Source organism: Homarus americanus, unplaced genomic scaffold, assembly GCF_018991925.1.
Source record: "Homarus americanus isolate GMGI-L3 unplaced genomic scaffold, GMGI_Hamer_2.0 scaffold49667, whole genome shotgun sequence".
Lineage (NCBI taxonomy): Eukaryota > Metazoa > Arthropoda > Malacostraca > Decapoda > Nephropidae > Homarus > Homarus americanus.
Window position 1 is genome coordinate 5,567,590 of NW_024738608.1, and position 16,151 is coordinate 5,583,740.

The 16,151-nt window shown below is 38.8% G+C and overlaps 3 non-coding genes across 3 annotated transcripts; all 3 read left to right on the forward strand.

Moving 5' to 3' along the window:
- Positions 1-9,027: 9,027 nt before the first annotated feature.
- Positions 9,028-9,100, forward strand: Trnar-acg. Its single transcript has one exon. It is a non-coding gene; the product is annotated as a tRNA-Arg (tRNA).
- A 3,584-nt stretch (positions 9,101-12,684) lies between these two features.
- Positions 12,685-12,757, forward strand: Trnav-aac. The gene has a single exon. It is a non-coding gene; the product is annotated as a tRNA-Val (tRNA).
- Positions 12,758-15,850: 3,093 nt separating this feature from the next.
- Trnai-uau lies at positions 15,851-15,945 on the forward strand. Its single transcript has 2 exons — positions 15,851-15,888; positions 15,910-15,945. It is a non-coding gene; the product is annotated as a tRNA-Ile (tRNA).
- Positions 15,946-16,151: the final 206 nt, after the last annotated feature.

The window sequence follows — 16,151 nt, forward strand, 5'->3', positions numbered from 1 at the left end:
GGAAACGAAAATATGACAGGGCAGTGAATTATAGGAGAAATTCACCGTGGCAGTAAACAAATGTTTCTCATACCTGTTGAAACGAGGGCCAAAGAAACATTGTAAGAAATTATTCAAGAGTGGGCACTTCCAGGGACCCATATAATTACTGAGTATTGGAAAGAGTACCAGTATTCAACAGTTAATCACATTAAGAACATGTTGATCCGGATACTGGTGCCCATACACATAACACTGAGAGATATAAGGGCACTTATCCCACGTTTTGGACGCCATGGTGAACACTGTGGGATATCTTGCGGAATCTCTTTCTAAAAGACGATTCCACCACGAAAAAGACAGGTTTCACCACTCCTGGAGGCCATCAAGACCGTTTACTTATCTCAAGTTAAGTTAGGTTTCTTGCACTGGTACCAGAATGATGGTTAGCACTAGAAATAACTTATGGCAATGAACCAAAGTTTTTGGAGATACAATTTTCATGATACTGAACACGAAAATGAAAATGAGAACACACAGAACCTAACAGAACTTGACTCAACCCATCCAAAGAAGCCTACCTAATCCCATAACCGGACTCACTGCCATATTTGGCAGAATGTTAGGTAAGGTTAAGTAGGTTTTCATAGGGATAAAATATGTAGTAGTGCCAACATCTTATATATTTCTTATATGTAAGGGGATGGAGGGAAAAACACTAAAAATAATTTATTCTTTCGCGTTTCCGTAGGAAATTTATAATTTTCGAGTTATATTAATTTTTATATTTTATTTCCATTTTCCCACATTTACTTGTAACTCGGCCAATCAGCGTGAGTGTCGATGTAACGCGAGAGTCGAGTGACACTGAAACTCTTCATTGGCCAATCACTAGTCTGAAGGAGCGGCCAGTTGAAGGACGACATTTGTGTGCGCGGGATGTACTGCGGCTGACGGCGTGTCTTGGAGAACGAAGTCGCAACCTTTGACTCTGGGCTCACGGTGTTCTCGTTTCTTTATTAAAGTGTTCGAGATTTGATTCGAGTGTCGGTGCCGTGTAGATCGCTACACGTGTTACTGTGGTAAAAGAGGGACACTGACGAAGAGAGAGAGATCTGGTCAGTGAGGATTTTCTGTGCATTTCAAGGTAAGTTTCTTGCACACAGGGCGGCTAGGTTAGTAGGTAGTAGGCAGCTACCAAACGGAGGTACTACCGCCTGGGAAGATATTGGAAGCATAATGTATTGTCTAATGGTAGACCCTGCTGCCATATGTGACCAAGTCCCAGGTTGCTTATCTGACTTTCTGTCTCAATTTACACACAATTGCAGGGTCTTAATTGTTTCTCTTAATAGTGACAACACAACATACATCTATTGTTTCTCACTTTTGATTTTTTTTCATTTTGTATTTCTTTATTATTATTATTATTATTATTATTATTATTATTATTATTATTATTATTATTATTATTATTACTATTATTATTACATTTTCGCCCCCTAGGCCCCGATGTGGGTTAGTGACCTGTGCCTGGGTGGCCTAATTCCCGTAAAAAAAAAAAGGGGGTATTTCTGGTTAGGTTAGGTTTCGTCAATTTGCGTTTTTTACCCTCATTTTATTTAGTATCTCCATAACGGCTCGTTTCTTACGGCAATGAACGTCATATGCGTAACACTGAATTACTATGAATTACACAATAAAAACCTATTTTCAATAGTAAGTTAGATGTTCACAAATACTAAATATTTACACCGTGTCTAAAAAGGAAAGAACAAATATGTAGCCTAACTAGTGTTAAAAATAAAATTTCTGCACTTTTATTTCATTAAACTTTTTCACCTCATTTTGGACTTCTGGCATTTCATTGTTTGGCAATGTATGGGAACAGCACTACCACCAGAATGAGTTATTAGATTTCGTTCCTTTTTTTCTACAGGTGTTCTTTGGATGATAGTAAGTTATAAAAAGTCACGACATTGCACAGAACCTAATAGAACCTGACCTAAACACTCAAAGAAACCTACCTAACTTTAACTAACTTCCTAGCCTGGGGGTTCCGCTCTCCGCACCATATTAAACAAAGTATTTATTTTGATATCTGGTACCAATGAAAGCAAATTTGTTGAAGCGTCATGGTGTAATTGTACGTTTTTTTTTGGACGTTATATTAGTGTACACTGGAACCGAGCAGGTAGGTTGTAAACAGACGACACGCGGTAACTGCAGATTTTTCGGAGGCGTATTTACAGTAAATAATTAATTTCTTAACGTACAAAGCACGCAGAGGCATCATTTTAGTGTCATACTCATATGATCAGTTTTTCACCGTGTTTTACCCCGAAATTTCCCTCATCCTTCATGCCCTGCGCAATACAGGTGATTTATGATCGTAGGATATATACAGTATATATATATATATATATATATATATATATATATATATATATATATATATATATATATATATATATATATATATATATATATATATATATATTTTACGGGCATTAGTCTGCCCGGGCACAGTTCTTTATAATGACCAACGTCAAGACCTGGGGGCGAAAATTAAATAAAATAATAACACTGATGAAAATAATGAAATTAATAAAATTAAATAACGTATAATAAAATAAATTATTAATAATACCAATACAAATTATAAATAATAATAATAATAAAAAGTCATAAATAAATTAAACCAAATCAAGAATGAGTATGTTGTGTTAATAGTAAGAGAAACAAAAATAATGAGACAATTGTGTGTAAATGAGGCAGAAAGTCACATCACAATTTTCTGGATGCCATACACACACACACACACACACACACATATATATATATATATATATATATATATATATATATATATATATATATATATATATATATATATATATATATATATATATATATATATATATATATATATCAGTGGCGGCTCGTGCATAGGGCTGCAGAGCTGCAGTCCCCCCAGACACTCACTGCCAGGCGTATGATTCCTTTAGAGAGACAGCTGAATAATACACTACCAACAAATATATCATTTAATATGTTATTTAATTATTTTCAATACGTTGCTAAGTGAATTTTCATTAAAATCAGACCAAAATTTAAGTTACTTTCATAGTTGCTGTCAATGCTGTACGATTCATGTCTGTTATTAATTGGCGCCGCCGCCGCACTTGAAGCAGCTCAGTCTCGTACAACGTGTGGACGGTGTGGTTAAATCGTGCTTTCTTTAATTACCCTTTGACGATGGAAAATCGAGTGAAGTATTTGCAAAACATCAACTTTTCCCAGCTGACATTAAATGAAAAGACTGAAATCAAAGCAAGAGGAAGACCTACACCAGTTTTATCCATTCAACAGAACAGTACAAGCAGGAACAAAGAATATACACGCCAGTTTAACATCAGTGTTTATCAGAAATGTGAATGGCTCTGTGGTTGTGACGAGGCAAATACTTTATTCTGCTTTCCATGCTTATTGTTTGATGGGGACTCGGCATGGACGAAAAGTGGTGTGACTGACTTGAGGCATTTGCCACAGAAAATAGTGAAACATGAGCAGTCAGCCAAACATATGAATAACATGATTAATTTATCGTTGCTGGGTAAAGTGAACATTGCAGCTCAGATTGACACAGCATACAAGCTCTCAGTTGCAAAACACAATGAACAGGTGAAAAAAAACAGAGATGTGTTATCCAAAATCATAAACTGTGGAAAATTTTGTGGAAAATTTGAACTCCCTCTTAGAGGACATGATGAAACAATGAGCTCTAAGATTCTAGCTTAGATGCTCATTTACAGACCGCTACAGTTTTTAAAGGAACATCTAAATCAATACAGAATGAACTTTTAGAATCTATGTTGGAAATTTGCAAAAATAAGATCAAGGAAGAAGTAAAGAATGCAGATTATTTGGCAGTTATGTGTGATGAGACAACGGATATTTACGATAAAACACAGATGGTAATTTTGCTACATCAAAGAGCAGACGCGCGGACTTTATTTTCAAGTAATACATGGTGAATGACAGACTGTCTGCTTTAGCAGTGATATCCATTGAAAATAAAATGATAACAGAAATAAAGGATTTTAATGAAATAGTAATAAACAATTTTGCTACATCGAAGAGCAGACACGCCGACTTTATTTTCAATTAATACTGGTCCATCACCACCTCGGCCATCCCTTCTACCACCAACACTACTACCATGCCCTGGGAATTCGTGGACACCAACTACAACTCATACCTGAGGTAGGTCAAATTTGTGTATCCTACTGTTGTGTGAGGCTTGCAGTCCCTCCATTTTATTTTTCACGAGCCGCCACTGATATATATATATATATATATATATATATATATATATATATATATATATATATATATATATATATATATATATATATATATATATATATGTGGCATCACTCTAGTCAGCCTACAAAATCGGTCTGTTCTCTATTACTAACTTCTTTGTTAGTGCATGAGGAAATAGGAATACTCTGAAAAACCCTGCATTTTTTAGTAGTCACACGGAATAGCTATTCTCACAGCCGACCTGGGGATCTAACCCAGGACAGGGTAATGAGTGGTACCTTACATATGGTAATATAGAACTTTAGGTTTCATTTGTAAGACGAACTTTGGGAATATATATGTTTTCTCTTCAATATATTTTATTGTAAGCAATTATGTAGGGACCTCCTTTGTAAGGGTTCGAACCCTTATACAATGCCTCAGTGCTCAAATGTTTTTTGAGGGTCTACAAATATATTTTATCGTGGAAAGAAACAAAAGGATATTCTGGGAAGTACTGCGATTAGGCAGAGCTTAGTATAAGTCGATGCGACCGTTAATACTAAAAGGGAGGTCGTGGTTACTAACGGGTGAGTCAAGGTATCTATGTCAGTCGTCAATCAATGTATCATGATTCGTCCTCATCAGCTCCGGACCTCCCGAAAGTAATGTTCAAGTTTAGGCAAGACTCTTTAAGGTTTAGTTTTTTTATGGGCACTGCAATTTATTATTTTTGTTAAAAAGAAATAATAATTAATTTTAATATATTGATCAAACACTTCAGGAGATCTTAGAGTAAAGAAATCGGGAACAGGATTTGAACCATGGCAATTTTTTGGCTGCTTGGTGTGGCTCAGTTGCCAGACTGTACTAAAATCAAGAAAAAATTGTAAATATGATATTATTCCATGACGGTGAATGAACGACAACGAATCACTTTGTAGCATGAAGTAATGCGGATGAAAAATGTTAAAAGGGAGGTCGTGGTTACTAATGCGTGATTCAAGGTTTCTAAGTTAGTGGTCAATCATAGTAACAAGATTCGTCCATATTAGCTCCGGACCTCCCGACTGTGTGTGCAGCATATTGACAAGACACTTTTCAGTCGTATAATTTTCTTTCCATTAAAGTGCTATATTTTTCCTAACAATGTGATTGCAAAAAGAAGGAAAAGTTATGAGTTTTACGAATTTAAATATTATACATATCAGTAAAACAGACATGCTGAAATGTTATAACTAAGTTGCTGCTGAAATGGGGACTCGATTTCGTGTCCCGATTGAATTTAACTGTGTCCTTTTCCTGTGGAAGCCCTGGTTGTTGCTGACCTGATGCTCCCTCCCCCTACTCGTTGTACATGAAGTAGAGAAGGAAAGTTGTAATTAAACTCTGTGCGGTCTCCGTGGCCAAAAGGGAAGTCGTAGTTACTAACGGGTTTGTCGGGTTTCTAATCTTAATGCAATTCTATGATCATGAATCTTCCACATTAGCTCCGGACCTCCCGATTGGCCATGGGAGAATGTCGTCAACTTGTCCCTATCCTGATTTCTGTTTCTTGGTGCCTAGTTGAATTAAAAATCGTCTTACAAAATTTGCCCTGGGAACACCTTGTACATATTCAGTGTAAAGCATACAAACGCTGGTAAATATAGTGTGTCAATTTAATCAAGGATAGATTAGCTATACAATCCGCAAAGACAAATGATATTGTATGCTATTACTTGAGATATTATTTAATGTAACGGAAATTATGCTATTATTTTATTATGAAAGTCCCTTTGAACATAAGTACTTCCTTTCACTTCACAGCTACCTGGTGATCACTGTTTTGATTTGGACAAAATATTTGCATGCTAATTCCCATATCAACGAGGTGGATAGCAGCCTCAATACCGGACATAACTATTGTTAATTCTTGTAGAAACTAACCAACACACATACACACACTGCATGTCGTATATTTGTATTAGAAAACCGGTGATGAAGCTAATTTCGTTGCATTGAAACGGGACGCTAATAAACTGTATGTATTTTTATTGAAGATAAAAAAAAGTAAATCTAATGAGGACGAACAGATCAAGTGAATTTAAAAAATAGATAACGTGGAGCACATATTTGTCAGTAGGGTTTTACGAGTATGACCTAAAAATTGAGGCAACTAAAAATAATGTAGTTCAGATAGGCTTTAGTAAGCCCCTTTATAATATTTATACTGTATATACTTGTCACACTTGCCAGATGCTTCTGGTGTCATTGTACAGGGGTACCTAGTGACAGCACTAGGATCCCGCTTCCTCTATCAAGGAATGAACAATTGAAATTGAAATTGTAGTTCAGATAAGATTACAGAATTTGCACAGCGAACTGTTTGGAGATAGGCGATAGAAGTTTAATTAGTGATTGGTTGTCTTATTGTCGTTATTTCTTTTCATATTAAAGAACAAGAGAAAGATGTTAACCGGCTATGTTGACATATATTTCGGCAATAGATAATTAATTTAAGTTTCAATATAAGACCGCGCAAAAGCTGGTTCAAGTCAATTGATATCGTATCTTTATTCGTGCCTGAAGAACTGAGACTTGCAGGTGCCATCATTGTCATTAAAGATACTTTGACTTGGGTGGCTAGATTGTTGACGGAGAATATAGAACTAAAGAAATGTGTTTGGCAGGTTCCACGTCCTCACAAAGGCTAGAAGTCAGACGCGTATGCTTAAGTAATTTAATGACATTTTGAATAAACGTGACATTTAAAGATATAAAAATGCACAATTACCGCCTACCGATGCCAGCCGATCTATTCAGTACAACAGCTGAACATTATTCTTAACTCTTTTAAATAAGTAATTATTTAAGAGTTAAAAATAATGTTCAGCTGTTGTACTGAATAGATCGGCTGGCACCGGGACGCTCGTTCTACAAATCTTGACATTAAAGGAAGTACGATCGACCTTCTTAATTATTTGTGTGAATAAATAATTTGTGATATGGGCAGTAATACCGAAAGATAAAAAAGGTGCGATTGTGAAGTCAAAAGGGAAGTCGTAGTTACTAACGGGTACTGGAGTTTATGGTCATGATTCATGCTTTATCTGCGCGTTAATCTTCCACATTAGCTCCGGACCTCCCGGTGAAAATATGAACCGGAGAAGGTTGCGACTCAGCATTTTTGTGTACAGTATGTTGTTACTGTTTATGTGAATATACTGTATATGAATTTGTACATAAAATAGTAATTTTATTTCGGCAAAAGAAAATTTGATTGATAGCGTCTAATTTCCATTAACCTAAAAAAAATCAATAGCTGTTATTTTTCCGGATGTCACGGAAAAATAGTGTAAGATAGCGTTCCGTTTGTCGGGTTTTCACGCTGCAATCCATTAAAATAAACCCAAACAAAATCAAGTTCTGTCGTCGTTTAGCCGTTGTGACCACTGAGTTCACTTTGATATGTGCTTATGGCACAGTGATAGATTTATTAGTTTCATATTCAATTCCTGGATTGTTTACCATTGTAAATAGCAGCGTAGTGTTTGAACACTCGCATACAGTACGCGATCCCCATATCCCTTATATACCTGTATAAATAAGCAATCTTAAAGTCGGTGAGTAGATGGAATTTGTTCAGGGGCGGGTAGGGTGGGGGGGAAATTAAATGCTGACTGTCTGTGTTGGTTTTATGTTGAAATGTAATTTGTCTTTGTAAGATTTCTCCATATACAGTGTATGAGTAATATATATATATATATATATATATGCAAGTAAATCACTGTAGGTGCGCGTGATCTAGGTATGTCAGTCAGTCTGCCCTCACCCCTGAAGATGTGAATTACACGAAAGCGCTTGGGAACTTCGTGTTTTCTTCCTTCCTTGTAGTTATCAGCTATCAGCATATATATATATATATATATATATATATATATATATATATATATATATATATATATATATATATATATATATATATATATATACAGGTATATATATATATATTGGAATTTGTTGTATTTGCGACCGTATACGGGCATACTAGTTTGGGTGAACCACTCGCTCTGTCATTACTTGGTCACAAACATGTGTACGGTATATAGGCGTGATGGGGGTTAGAACCATTGCATCCAGCCATAGTGAGAAGTGTCGTTGAGCTAGTCATAAATATAGGTTAAAAAGTCAAAGCCATGGATGTTATCCTTATAATGAATATGTATTAAATGATAATTGTGGTGCGACTCTTGAATTAAAAGGGAAGTCGTAGTTACTAACGGGTAAGTGGAGTTTATTGTATGATTAAATCTTAACGTAGCAAAGCAACAATCCACATTAGCTCCGGACCTCCCGCGGTCGAAACAGAGTTATCGTCTACCCTCTACTGTGTCGAGATCGCTACTAATATAGCTTTAACGTCAAGGGCTCAAGGCTACCGAGTGTTACTGACGTATTACACGAGCTACCTTTTTTCCAAAGTTGTACATAAAACTGTAGGGCACATTTTTTTTAGTGAATGATTTTAGTATATAAAATCTCATTTATAATTCTGCTGTGCAACAAGATTTTGACATTAAATTCAAGGCTTGGGAATTTTTTCCCAGTCCAGAGTAACAGAGCTTGGATTTTCTTCGCAAAAATTTTTGATTTCTGCACAATGAATAAAACATTTCATATTTTATTAACTTCTTATTGTATACTATGAACCAAATGATTTAGTCTTCTGATTTAGTGTAAAAGTTTACTCATGCGATTGGCCCTGTGGCGCAACGGATAACGCGTCTGACTACGGATCAGAAGATTCCAGGTTCGAATCCTGGCAGGGTCGCTGAGGTTTACAATTTTATTTGAATTTCTTTAAAATGTGTGTTTTTTTGTTTTTTTTAATTCTGACCAAAGCCCAAACTGGGCATTATGGGTCCGTATTTTTAGTTTTTTTTCAAGTTGATCATTCGTTACTAATCTATTAAATGCCTTTTTTTTACCTGTATGTAGGCTTCGTATCTGTCATGGATGAACTGATATTGTGTTGCCCTTTATTTTTTCTTTTAAATTAATTTCCTTTCATTTGGGCATGCATGAAAATTTTTACATATTGTATTATCATCTGTGGAAAGTGGCTTATGTGAGTCCTATCTTCAAGAAGGGCGATCGTCACTCCACGAACAACTATAGACCGGTGAACCTGACCAGCATAATATGTAAAGTACTTGAGAGTATTATCAGAGATGCCGCAATGGAACATCTAATACGAAACAACCTTGTAAAGGATTGCCGACACGGTTTTATGCGGGGGCGTTCCTGCTTAACACAATTGCTCAAGGTATTCAATTCAATTTCAATTTCAATTGTTTATTCCTTGATCGAGGAAGCGGGATCCTGGTGCTGTCACTAGGTACCCCTGTACAATAACACCAGAAGCATCTGGCAAGTGTGACAAGTATATACAGTATAAATATTATAAAGGGGCTTACTAAAGCCTAAGGAAGGAAGGATATTCCTTTAACACATAATCAATGTTATTTACATAATATCTGGCCAGTATGGGGAGGATTATCGTGTCTCCGTCAGGGGGTCGTGGAGTGGTGGTCCAGCAGGCGTCACGGAAGCGTTATGTGTGGTGACATCTTAGGAGGTAGTGGATAAGGGTGCGGCTGTCGGGTCTTCTGCATAATGCACAAGAGCGTTGCTCAGGGGATGCGGGGATACCAATCTCCCAAGCAAAGTCATACCCAATGATGATACGGGCAGCAATCACGTTCCTTTTCCGCGACCCTTTCCCATAGACATACGAGAGGTCCAGGGGGATGGTTGCTTCCCGAGCTTCTCTCTGTTTGCGGCGAATTTGGGTCCTAAGCTGTAAAAGTGTTCGGGGAACAACGTAGTCAGGTGTGGCCTTGTTTTTTTGCCAGTCTTGACAAGGCCATCTGCTGCCCCATTCCTCAAGATACCGACATGACTAGGTATCCATAGGAATGTCACAGGGCGGCCTGCATCCTGAAGTGTGGATGTTAACCCTCGTATTCGGAGGATGAGGTCCTTATTTTCCCCTGATCCAAATGCGATCCCGTCGAGAGCAGACCTGGAATCGCAGCAGACAAGCAAGGGGCAGAAACCATCTGCTTCTTCCTCAGTGAGAAGGGCAGCAAGGAGGGCTATTAGTTCAGCCTGAGTGGAGGATGCCCCGTCAGAAGCTCTGAGAGACAGTTTGATAGGCTCAGGGAGATGTAGACACCAGCCCCGGCCCTACCTGTAGTGGGGTCAACAGAACCATCAGTGTAGAGGACGACCCTACCTGGGGACCAGTGGGCGATCCTGGAGAAGTGGTATTTGCAGAGAATAACAGGGTTCACTTGGGATTTCGGGAGCGGTCCACCGAGGGCAATCACTTCAGGTTGGAAATCCAGCCAGGGAGGAGACGAACCAACAGCAGGGGTGACAATATCAGGCAGGAGGTCGTGTTCCTGAAGGGCTCGGATGAGTGACCCTCGCCACTGTCTTCTAGATGGAGGTCGGCCTCGGACAGCAGGAGTCAAGTTGGCTTGAACATAGTTGTGCTCAAGGTATTGGATATTTGGACCCATATTCTGGAACGGGGTGGTAATATCGACAATATTTACCTAGATTTTGCCAAGGCTTTCGACAGTGTGCCTCATGAAAGGCTAAAAATCAAACTGGAAGGGTACTGAATTCGGGGAAATGTCCTAGCGTGGATAGAAGACTTTCTACATGACCGCAAGCAGTGTGTGGTGATTAACGGCACGAAATCGTCATCCGTACCTGTCACAAGTGGGGTACCACAGGACAGTGTATTGGGCCCGCTGTTGTTTGTTTGTTTGATAAATGACATGCCTGACGTTGTACACTCTTCCATACAAATGTTTGCCGATGACGCCAAGTTATTTCGGGAAATCAAGAACCATGCGGACTGTGAAGAGCTGCAGAAGGACCTCTGTGGGCTCCAGGAATGGTTGAAGAAATGGCTGCTGAGATTCAATGTCACGAAGTGTAAGAGGATGCACCTGGGGCGTACCAACGGTAAGGAGACGTATATGTCCCAACAGGATGAAGAAACTGCACTAGTTGAGACTGAATGTGAGAAGGACTTAGGTGTGTATGTTGACAATGAGCTGAAGTTCTAGGGCCATTGCGAGAAGAAGGTAAATCAGGCAAATAAATTATTGGGTCTTTATAAGAAGGTCGTTCAGATATCTAGACGGTCCGTCCCTCGTAACGACCTTCAAGAGTGAAGTGCTTCCCCATCTGGAGTACTGTCACCCCGTCTGGTCCCCGAGATATGCTAGGGACTGTCAGTTGGTTGAAAATGTTCAAAGGAGGGCCACCAGACTGGTGCCTGCACTTCGGCACCTCAGCTACCCTGAGAGATTGGAGAGCCTGAACTTGCCTGGCTTATACTACAGACGGGCAAGGGGTGACCTAGTTGAGGTGTATAAGCATCTCAGGGGGCACTACTCAGTCGAGTGTCTTTACTTGGAGCTGGCGGACGCTCGCCCCACAAGGGGTTGTGGGGTACGGGATATTGGTTCACACTCAGGATGTGATGGAGAAAGGAAACTCACAATGTGCTCCCTGTATACATATTGTATTTGATGTACAATGCAGCTTGGTACTGGGTAGGCAGAATGGTTACAAGCGTTTAGTAGAGAGAGCTGATTGGTGAGGGTGGCCAGAGGAGGGCACTCAGCTTGAGGGACGCCAAGGTCGCCGGCGGGAGCGGGAGCCACCAGGCTGGAGCGGAGGAGGAGGTGGTGTTGCTTGCAAGTAGCAACACTAGGACTAGAGTGCCGGGTGTGCCTGGCCTCCTCTGTGATTGGCTCTCACGCTACGCGCACCCCAAATCCTGATGTTTCTAAATTGTATAAATACGGCCGTGGCTGGCCAACAACTTTTTTGGAGCCTCTAAACTTGGAAAACCAGGGAGACCATTCTTCTCTGACCTACTGGACCAGCAAGATCTCTCTCCAGCGCCTCACCACCCAGCTTCCTCAGAAAGCTCCTCGCCCTACAGGACCTCTGAGCAAGCTACTCCTCACCTAGAAACTCCTATGCACTGCACTGTAATGCGTTTTGTAATTCTATAATTATATATATATATATATATATATATATATATATATATATATATATATATATATATATATATATATATATATATATATATATATATATATATATATATATATATATATATATATATATATATATATATATATATAGAAAACGCATTGTGAGTTTCTATTCTACCTCATTCCTGAATGTGAGTTTCAACATGTACGTACGTTTGTGTGCCCATACAAAGAGACAATAGACAGCTAAAGAGAATTGACAACTGGCCACTACAGTACGCTTCACGGCCTCTGTTTTATTAAAAACCCTTCAGAACATTTCCAAGTGCTCATGGTGTAGTGGTTATCACATCTGTCTAACACACAGAAGGTCCCAGGTTCGAGCCCTGGTGAGCACATAATTTTTTATTTTTACTATGATCATCTGCACTAGTCACTTTCTTAATGTGGTGTAACAGTAAACGTCACGGAAATAACGATTTCTTATTAAGGCAATTGAGTTTGAGCCTTATCCCCCATGCTACAGGAGCCCCCAACCACTGTGAGCAAAAAAAAACCTGAACCCAAATTTTGACACCGTGTTTGTTTTAGCAAACGGCAAAATAATGTGTAAAGGTTTTTTATGGTTGTTTTTCACCTGGCTTAAGTGCTGTGCCCGTAAATGCCCGTAAATTGTGTAAGTGAAATATGTATTGTAAAGGTACTTCTGCTAATAAGAATCTGTAGAAGAGGCCCCCATAAGAGAATGCCTCAGGCCCAAGTACAGTTTACTCCGCCTCGGGCGATGGGTAACGAAGGTTGTGTGTTCCCGGCATTGTTAAACTAAAGATTAAAGACTTTGAGATTATATAATATAATGAACAGTTTAAAGACTAATTTTATATAAGAGATTCGTCCTTTGTAACTACAGCACATGCATACTTTTACTTTTATCCTCTTCACCACTGATCGGCTCGTTAGCCACTTGGGCGATCGGTCACGTCTCTGATTACTTTTCCTTTTCTTTCATCCTCTTCACCAAAAGATCGGCTCGTTAGCCGTTTGGCCGATCGGTCACGTCTCTGTTACGCACTGTTGGCAAGTACTGGGCATGCATATCACAATCGCTGTGTGGTGTCAAGTGTTTCCGAGAAATCTTGGCAGGAATTGGTATTATCAACAAGAAACAGTAATTTGAAACTCAGTAAACTTGATACCCGAAAGAACTTTAGGAAGAATGAACATTCACAATGACTCATTAGCATATTGTTATATCATGAGTTATAATTATAGTAATCACATAAAGAGGAAGAAGAAAAATTTCACAAAGTAAACCAGTTTGTGAAAAAAACTTAATGTGTTAATTCTACTTCTGTATAAAACCCTAAAGCCATGTGATTTATTATTATTATTGTTATTATTATTATTATTTTTTTTTTTACCTTCGGCCAGTTATCGCTGAAGGGGCATTGTTGACTCCTATGTCAATTTTAGCTTAGCCACGTTGCGGCTTTGAACTTAAATCTTATGGTTTTCGTCCATGCATTTGACTATCTTCGTTGGACTCCACTTTGTCTACCCTCTACACTCTTAAGTATTATAGATTTATACTGAATGTTCTTTTAAGGGAAGCTTAAAAATATTAGATTTTGTGAAGTGGCTTCATAATTTCTCTTTTGATTCCACCTTCAGGCTTATTTAGAGTAAGAGTTGTGAATTCTTGGCTCCTGCCACAAGACCTCTCAGCAAGCTCCTCACCACACAGCAACTCCCTAGCACCGCACTGTACTTACAATATATTTATATACAGAGAACGCTATTGTGAGTTTCACTTCTTACCTCCATCCTGAGTGTGAGATCTCTTACATGTACTGTACGTATGTATGTGAGCCTATCAAAGAGAAAATAGACAAACACAGAGAAATTTGACAACTGGCCACATACAGTACGCTACAGCGGCAGCAGAGTGAGCTCGTTTAGGACAGACTCGACCAGCACTGGTGCATGTTTTGGTACTGTATATTTAGAGCTAATGTGTGCCCCAACCCCAGTTCTTGGCAACAGTGCGTAATAATTACATGACTGACCAAGCGACTAACATATGTACTGAATAATGGAAAGGGGAAATTTACAAAGTCAACAGATATTACAACCTGAAACTAACATAGGCATTGGCAGCGAGTGAGAGCTTTTTTATTGCAATCAGTAATTATATTTATCAGTGCTAGTAATTGTATTATAGTTTTCAATAATTACAAAATTTAGTCAAAGAATATTGTAGTGTGTTTAACAGTCTACAATGATCTTTGTGTTACCAGAATGCGTTGGGCTTGTTAATTTATAACCATCTGAAGCATATAGAATGTTGGATGATCTGCTTCGTTTTATCAACTTGTCGTTTATATTATCTTCACTCTTCAGTTTACTGTTAATACTGTGGGGTATGAGATATTTGGTTCACACTCAGGATGGGTTGGAGAAAGGGAACTCACAATGTGCTCTCTGTATACATGTTGTATTGGATGTACAATGCAGCTTGGTGCTGGGAAGGCAGCATGGTTGCAAGCGTTGAGTAGAAAGAGCTGGTTGGTGAGGGTGCTCAGAGGACCAGCTTGTGGGTCGCCATGCTCGCCGGCGGGAGCGAGGGCCGCCAGGAGGAGGAGGTGGTGTTACTTGAAGACTGGCTGTAGGTAGAAAGAGAGGTAGGTCACCACGAGGTCAGGTCTTATATAGCGGAGGTAGGCGTGGCTTAATAGTTGACCTCCGTCATGTAAGGCAGCGCTGGTTGACCTAGACCACGAGGCATACACTGGGGAATTCGCGGGGTCGGCACTCAGAGACAAACAGCGTTTGTGGGGGAGGAATCACTACAATACCTCCCAAAAGGCCCTTTTCATTTATTTGTATTATTTTCGTTTCGGCTGTTTAATGTTTTTTTTTCCTGTGCCATTTATCCTTGTAGAAGAATGAACTACAAGCGAAGAATCATTATTCACTAAGCAAAAATGGAAAATTTTCCTTTTAAATTTTACGTGATCATTCGTAAATTAAATATATTTGGAGTAATGTGAAATGAAAAGTAACCATCTGCTGCCTTTGTCGGTTATCCTTGGCTAAATGTTTGTTATTGTTGTATAATTATAGTATACATGCACTGTCTTGGCACATTGGAAATAGTACAGTATACCCGCATGGCCTGTGGACACCGTATACCTCCGCTGTTTATACACTTCTTGGAAAGTATACCAATTGTAAAATTGTACAACACCGCCTGGTCAACAGTTGTCAGAGGACACCCATATCATATCTCGTTCCTCGAGAAATGCAACGTCGAGTAGTTTATATATTAATTTTGATATTTGTCACCATTCTATCTAGGTCACGGTTAAAGCAAAAACATAAAAACAAAATTATGTAGCAATGATTGTTTATGGGACGTTTTCAGAGAGTTGCGTTCACGTGTCATAGTTGAGTGCATGGTTTTGGCTGTACAGGCAGCGGCTGAGCGTTAGGCCCCTGTGGCGCAATCGGTTAGCGCACGGTACTTATAGACAGTGTTCGCTGCTAAGCCATGCCGGGGTTGTGAGTTCGAGCCTCACCAGGGGCAGTAATTTTGTCTGTTTCTTAGCTGTATGTAAGGTAGTTTTGGTATTATTCCCTGAATGAAGATCGTATTATAATTAATTTATAATATGAGGACAAGTTTAGTTTTAAGTTTGTAAGTAAACTGAAGTGAAGATATGAAACAACACTGAAAGTAAGTTGTCTAAGTGTTTACTACTACTAATAATAAACAATAAGACAACTTACTTT